The sequence below is a fragment of the Lissotriton vulgaris genome, chromosome 7, assembly GCF_964263255.1.
Source record: "Lissotriton vulgaris chromosome 7, aLisVul1.2, whole genome shotgun sequence".
Taxonomy (NCBI): domain Eukaryota; kingdom Metazoa; phylum Chordata; class Amphibia; order Caudata; family Salamandridae; genus Lissotriton; species Lissotriton vulgaris.
The window spans coordinates 743,190,568-743,198,514 of NC_141695.1; the positions used below are offsets into that span (position 1 = coordinate 743,190,568).

Below are 7,947 nucleotides of genomic sequence, written 5' to 3' on the forward strand. Positions count from 1 at the left end.
AGGCTACAGAGGTCTTGCTCATGTGAGCAGTGAACTGCAGGTTCAATAGGTTCTCATTTAAGCTGTCAATGAAGTCCCTGGCTACTTCCTCTGACCCCCTCCACAAGATGAAGAGGTCATCGATATACCTCAGCCAAAGGGGGACATGTGCCTTCATTATATATATATATATATATTCCAACAACGAATTCCAAGGAAAACGAATAAACTGTATAACATGAACTAGAAATCCCAGAATCCCAATCATGGTAACAGGAACTAGGGTAATCACATGGTTTTGGTGGGAGTGATCTTCTTTTTTAAAAATAATCAGCAAACAGAGGTTTGGCAACCATGAACAAGGTAGAAGGAGCTACCGAAACGCGTTGGTTTTTCTGTGATAAATGCTGAAATGGTTTCAAGAATAAATTAACTTTGTCTAAACTTCACGAGTGACTGGAGTGGCGGCTTTATTCGTTTTCTTTGGAATTGGTTGTTGGAATAGAGAGCGGTTTGGTTCAACCGCACAAAGCCACGCACCTACTGAGAAGCGCCACATACGGGAGGTAAAGGAACCAACTTGTTGCAATATATATATATATATATTTATATACATAGGTCCTGAAGAAAGCCAGTTTAATAAAAAGGCCTGGATGAAACTAGTCGACCACACTGGACGTGGGAAACCATAATTCCACCCCTACACATCCCAAGGCTTTGTTTTAAACCTCTGCTGGGGCCCACCAATAAAGTAACCGTTAAGGACCCCAACGACATAATTTTAAAATCTCACGCAACACACCTGCACAGCACACTCACCTTCCAAAAAACCCGCTCCGCAGTAATCTGGCGTTGCAGCACACCTGAGGCGCACTCAGTGCCTCGGGTGGGGCCCGCTGATGAAGCATGCCACCAACTAGGTTGCTGGATGAGGGCCTTCATACTAAACCAAATGGTTTCCTATTCAGACACATAGCATACAGACATAGCTAGTTCGATATAATCTGGTCTGACATCCCTCAAGACAAAGATGGGATCCTTTGTTCTCTCCCATCAGGTAATGGGGTTGGCTATTTCACAGGGGATTCTTGGCTCTACATCTACATACATGCCAGGTACACTTAGGTAGGGTTTGCATCGTAAAAGAACGCTTGATTACTGCTATGTATCTATATGCTTGCATACATTGACTGTTTTAGCACCATGGTAGAATTCCACCTTTTATTTACTCTGTGGGTGCTTGTAATCCTATACATCTGTTTCTGTCTAATGGTTGTTGCAGCACAAATGTTGTATACTAGAAGACGCTGGTTCAATAAATGCTTATTGAAAACATCCCCATTGTTTAATCTGTGTAACTCTCTGAAACTAAGTGAGCACAATTGACTAGGTGAAAAGTACTGCACTGTTTCCATGATCCCTAAAGGATCAAGGGATGTTACATTCAATAGTGGCCAGAAACCCTTCGCTCCTTCGTAAGGTTAGGGGGCTTATGGTGGCACTGTGAGCTAGCTGGTCTAAAGGCTAACAAGTACTTTGGAGGTGTCGGGAATGAATATGTGATGTTACAACGTGATCAAAATGATCACAGTATGTAACATCGCAGTTTTTATAATGCAAGTCATTACAACGACTTGCGCTGGAGGGTGCTGGATTTAGGAATAGTAAGATTTACTATTCTAACACCAGTCTACATACAGTAGGGAAGGTGTTGGAATAGTAAATATTACTATTCCTTAGGTGCTAGCGCCCTCCAGCGCAAGTCGATGTAACGCCTTGCTTTGTAATGGCTACGATCTAACTGCATGGCGGTGTAATCACCGCGATGTAAAGGATGCTTCCCATCTGGAATCAGTCTGGACACCGGTCCAGTCTGACCACCGCAGTATGATGCGGTCAATAGGACTGGATTGGTCAGAGGGAATGACCGATGATTCAGAAGACCAAGACCATCTCTCCTTCAGGAAGCAGCTCAAGACCTGGCTGTTCGAGCAGTAACATACCCATCTCCCCCAGCGCCTTGAGACCCTTCCGGGTGAGTAGCACGCTTTACAAATGCCGTGGTTGATTGATTGATTGATTGAGAAGGGCTCAAAGAGCCCGTCGGGTCGTCAGTCAGATTGTCTTCCCTACAATAGGAGCAGTGCCTGCGCAGGCACTGCCATAGGGATTACAATATTCATTTCTGACAGTCTTTCCATGGCGGTCAGACTGCCATAGAAAGGCTGTCGGTAAGGGATTTTGGGGTCACTAGTAGGGCCCTCGTCCTTCGAAGGCATCTGCTATAAGGCCTGGGGGGTACCTGTGCTGCCCCCCAAACATTCATAACTCGTATGCAGACACCCCATGAGTTAAAAACATAAATGTTTCCACTGCGGCTTGTGCTGCAGCCCTTTTTGGGCTGCGGCATGGGCTGCAATGGAAAAAGCCATGACTCCGACTGCCTAAAAGGCAATTGCTTCCTAATTTGGCGGGTGGAACCTCTGACTACTTTTGGTTCGTCTCAATCCCACTGCGAAGGTGGTTGGTCGCTCATCCTACTGTCATTGTAATCGGGCCCATAGTGAGGCTGTGGGAGGTTGGGGGTGAAGGGGTTGATAAAATCAAAATCATTGTAAACATGTATTCTCTATTGAGAGTTTTATTGATGTGTCAATAAAATATTTAAAAAACACTACAGAATGTGTTGGACTCAGCAGGAGGAAGTGTGGTCAGATGTTCTATTCCCTCTGCAAACTAAGCAACATTGGGTATTGAATTGGATTGTGGGGGAGGTGATTTACTCTTTAAACTCTACAATAAACAATATTAGGGAAAGCGTTAAACTCTGAGAGGCCACATACACTATTCCCACTTCAAACTAAGTAACACTGGATAAAGCATTAGATGATTCAGGGAAGAGAGTCAAACTTAAAATTTTCACTTGAGAAGAAACAATTTGGGGGAAAGAGCTGTCCTCTGGCTTGAAAAGATTTACTATTCCTACTCCAAACTAAGCAAAATTGGCAAAAGCATTGGAATCAGGGGGTGGGGTCAGATTTATTATTCCCACTCGATACTAAGCAACATTGGGAAGAGCTGTGGACATGCGATCAACATTTATTATTCATGTGATTCTATGCCAATTCTGTAAGAAACAATATGTAGACCAAACACTGAACGACCTCCATACATGATTCAGGAATAACAAATCATCAACGGTTAATAAATAAAAATGTTGACTAGCCTGTAGCCAATCATGTTAACCTTGTGGGCAGAAAGGGGTTTACGGGGTAAGTGCACGGGGCCGGAAGTAAGAACAGGGAGCGAGCCGGCCGCAGAAACGGAGACCTGGCCCGGAGCTCCCGGGGTGGGGGGGGGGGGGAGATTGCTATGATGACCATGTTGAATCTGCGCAATCTGTTTGAGCAGCTGATCCGCCAGGTGGACGTGCTAAATGAGGGCATTGAACCCCAGTTTATCCAGCTGGCCAAGACATTTGATGAATTCCAAAAGAAATGGCAAAAGACCGAGCAAAAGCTGCAGAGCGCAGTGCCTTAGAGGTGAAATTGAGACATGCTCCTAATCAGGTGGATGTGGAGATCAAGCGGAGGAAGTATGCTGAAGCAGACTGTGAACGACTGGAGCGCCAGATCTAGCTGATTCGGGAGCTGCTAATGTGTGATGCCTCTGGTTCCATTCAGCTCAGCGAGCATCAGAAGAATGCTCTGGAGTTCCTAAATAATAACCACACTCGCTTATCGGACAGTGCAAAAAACGTGTCCACTATTGATGAATCTGCGTCCATCCTCCCGGATATCAGTTTTGACAAGACAGTGGAATGGGATTCGTGTTTGGTGAGGACTGTCCGGTTGAAGAAGTGGGAGAAGAGACGTTCCTCTAGACTTCATACTGAGTGCCCCCAGGACCTGTTAACTCCATCTGAGTTTCTGCTGATCACAGAATGAATCCATTGTGGCAACGACGACTGTGATGGTTCCAAACAATGGTGGTGCAATTGAGGCTATCTCCACCATTGAGACTGGACCATATTGGACCAGAAGTCGAAGGCAGGCAGTCAATCTGCAACCATGGAGCAGTGACTCCACCCTGGGTAGCAGGAATTTAGACTTTAACTCTGCAAGTGACGGCACCAGAACCCCACAGGGTACAGGGGGAATGAGGTTGCATGAGTCTGTATCCAAAACGGTTATCAAGCCAGAGTTGTGCGTTCCCTGTCTGAAGCGTATAAAGTTTGGGAAGCTGTAACTCACGTGTAGAGACTGCTGAGTGGTATCTCATCCAGAGTGCAGTGATCGTTGCCCCCTTCCTTGTATCCCAACACTTGGGGGCACTCCTGTCCGGATTGGAGAGGGCAGCGTGGCTGATTTGTGTCCTCTACCCCACCTATGAACCCCTCTGTTGTTGTACACTGTGTCAATGAGATTGAGCAGAGGTGACTCAATGAGACTGGCCTTTACCGAATTTCAGGATGGGACCGCAGAGTGAAGGACTTGAAAGAGAAATTTTTATGCAGTAAGACTGTTCCTTTGCTCTGTAAGATAGACAACATCCATGCTGTGTGTGGTTACCTGAAAGATTTTCTGCGAAACCTGAAGGAACCTCTTCTTACCTTTCGGCTCAACAAGACCTTCATGACTGCAGCAGAAATCAGTGACGAGGATAACAGCATAGCTGCTATTTATGAGTCTGTGGATGAACTTCCCCTGCACACCGGGATACCTTGGCATTCCTTATGATTCACTTACAAAGAGTTGCCCAGAGTCCAGACTGTAAGATGGATATTTCTAACCTAGTCAGGGTATTTGGCCCCACACTTGTTGCACACGCTGTGCCAGACCCGGACCCCATGACTATCCTTCAGGACACCAAGAGACAGCCCAAGGTGATAGAGCATTTGCTTTCATTGCCTGTGGAGTACTGGAGCCAGTTCATGATGGTGGAACAGGAGAACATGGACCCAAATCATATCATAGAAAACACCAATGCTTACAACACACCAGGCACACCAGATATAAAAGGGAGCCTGTTTGGACCAAACACTACCCCGGAGCAGCAACTCTCCAAGACCCCCTCATCCAGCTCATTGTCCCAGAGAGTCCGGTCGACCCTTGGCGGAACCACACCCAAGTTTGGAAGCAAAAGCAAGTCTGTGACCGACATTGGCCGTCCTGGAAACTTATTTGCCTCTCCCATGCTGAAGTGAGCTGTTGGCAATCATTGTTTAGCCTATTCCATGACTAGAGCGATGGACAGTACCAGTGGTTCTGCTGCGACTACACATGAATTTTACTCCAAGCCTGCTATATTCCTGCAGTTTTCCGATAGCTTTTAATCACAAACGACTACAAAAAATATAAAAGACTTATAGAATTTAAAACCATGATGGATAGTACTATTTTTAGCAAGATTACAAACATTTTAGATGCTCTTTGAATGGTTTATACTTCATCTCTAGCAAATGACTCCTGGCTCTGTTTTGTATGTTTTTTTATTTTGACCAGTGTCCCTTCACTTGACATACTCCATTGTGCACAAACTGGCTATTACACTGTCACCCTTCAGCGTGATGGACTGCTAGAACATTCAGTTCCTACCTTCCCATCTCAGTCTTTTTGTGCTGAAAGGCTTAGCTATGAGAAACAAGCATGCAGTATCTCGGACCATATTTGCCTTTCGAGCAAGAAATATTTGCATCATTTTCCACCCTTATTATATGCTTTTAAAGACTTAAACTAAATATGGAAAATCTGTAAAAAAAACAACAAAATAAAACAACCCTTGTGGGCCATTTGCTAACAGATTTGAAGGAGCCAACCCTCTGACCTCCTGGTCAGGGTAACTGCTCTCCCCTTTTGCAGCTCCATCCTTAAGGCACTGCCCCCAGCACCTTCTGGTGACTCAAGTAGGTGTTCAAGGACCTCCTCCACCCACAGGCTCCTGCCTACACCTCATCTCTGGTGGTCCAGTTGAAGAACCTGCTCTTCTGCTGGTCCGCTCTGTCTGCCTTTTCTGTCTCTTCCTGTTTACTGTTATTCTGTCATTTTCTGTTCTGGTTTTTCTGTCTTTGCCTTTTTTCCCAATGCTGCTATTCACGCGGCCTCTCCCCCAATATGTTTTCCATCCTGCCTCCCAGCTGCTCTCCTTCCGTCCGACCCCTACTTAATAGGGGCTTCTGTGTGGCCGCCTGCAGTGGGCTCACCGCTGATGCACCAAAGGCGTGCCAAAGGCAAGCCCGTCTGCATCAATCCACGACCCAACCAGCACCAGGGACCATGAGCCCCTACCCCCCGCTGATGCAACTCCAGCACTCTCCATGCACTCAACCCTTGATGCAACAACAACTACTACATCTATGTATGCCGAGCAACTCCAAAGCCCCGCTCTCCTGCTGACACTGCCACCGCAACTTCACCCACCTCTGGACCCAGAGAGCTTTTGCCAACCCACCAGATGCCAGTGCACTCAAACCCCTGAGCTGCATCCTCCTCAATGTACGCTCCCTGCACAGACATTCAGTAGAAGTTTGGGACCTCCTCAACACCCTCTTGCCCGATGTCGCCTTCCTCACAGAGACCTGGACCAATGCCAGCTCCGCTCCCAGCATTGCTACTGCCATCCCGACAGATACATTATCCTGAGGAAAGATCGCCCCAACCGTCCCAGAGGAGGCCTCGCCATTGTCTACAAAGGCTCTGTCTAACTGATAACCTCCATCTCGAATGATGCCTCACCCCCCATTGAACACATCCAAATCCAGTCCAACCCCAGAACTCACTCAGTGAACACTCACCTACAGACCACCCGGACACCATTCACCAACACCATCACAGAATACATCTCTCCCCAAGCACTCCCCTCCACGGACTTTGTACTGCTCGGAGGCCTGAATTTCCACCTAGGCAACCTCAGGAGCCCTAATACCACCACCCTCCTAAAGAATCTTACCAGCATTGGACTGAAGCAACTTGTCTCTACTCCAGCCACAAAGCAGGACACACTCTCAACCCATGTTCACCCGAGGAAATAACATTTGCTTCAGCCACACCGCCGAACCTCTCTGCATGGACCACCACTAGAGTCCATTTTTCTTTCTTGATATCCACTGCACACAAACTGACGCCACGCCTCCCGCGCAGAAACTGGAGCAAGATCACCATAGAAGACCTCACGCCGCCTTCCGCAGCACTCCTCCCCCTACCATGACAGACACCAACACTGCAGCCAATGTCCTTCACCAATGGATCGCCAACTGCGCCAACACTCTTGCCCCCCTCCAGAATTCTGACAAACGACACAAACAAAAAAGCCACCTGTTTCACCGCGGACCTCTGAGAATCCAAGTGCTCATGCCGACAACTGGAGAAATAATGGAGAACCAGCAAAACCTCATTAGCACGTACCGCCTACAGAGCTGCCACCACGGCACACCACCAACTCATCAGATCAACAAAGAGAAACTTCATTCAGTACAGAATCCCCGCCAACTCCCACAACTCCAAGGAACGCTTCACCATCATACAACAATTCACCAGACCCCACTGTGAAACCACTGACGTCCCACCCTCCCAGGACCTCTGCAATAAACTCAGCTCCTTCTTCCACCACAAGATCTTGATGCTCTACGATAACATCGACGACCAATTCCACGGCACCGACCCAACACAATACACCAGTGACGTCACCCAGCCGACACTCCTCACTTGGACCCCTGTCACCACAGAAGACACTGCAAAGACTATGAAAAGCATCCACTCCGGAGCACCCACTGACTCCTGCACATCTTCCACAGTGCCACCTCTGCAATCACACAAGAACTACGATGGACAATCAACTGCACCCTCAAAACAGGCACGCTCCCCGATGACTGGAAACGTCCTGAAGTCAAACCCCTCTCCAAGAAGCCCTCTGCAGACCCGACTGACTTCAAGAACTACAGGCCCATCACTTTCCTCCCCTTCACCACCA

The 7,947-nt window shown here is 47.4% G+C and overlaps 1 pseudogene; it reads left to right on the plus strand.

Annotated features, from left to right (window-relative positions):
- The first annotated feature begins 3,351 nt into the window (after positions 1 to 3,351).
- On the plus strand, positions 3,352 to 5,185 carry LOC147702352 (rac GTPase-activating protein 1 pseudogene; annotated as a pseudogene).
- Positions 5,186 to 7,947: the final 2,762 nt, after the last annotated feature.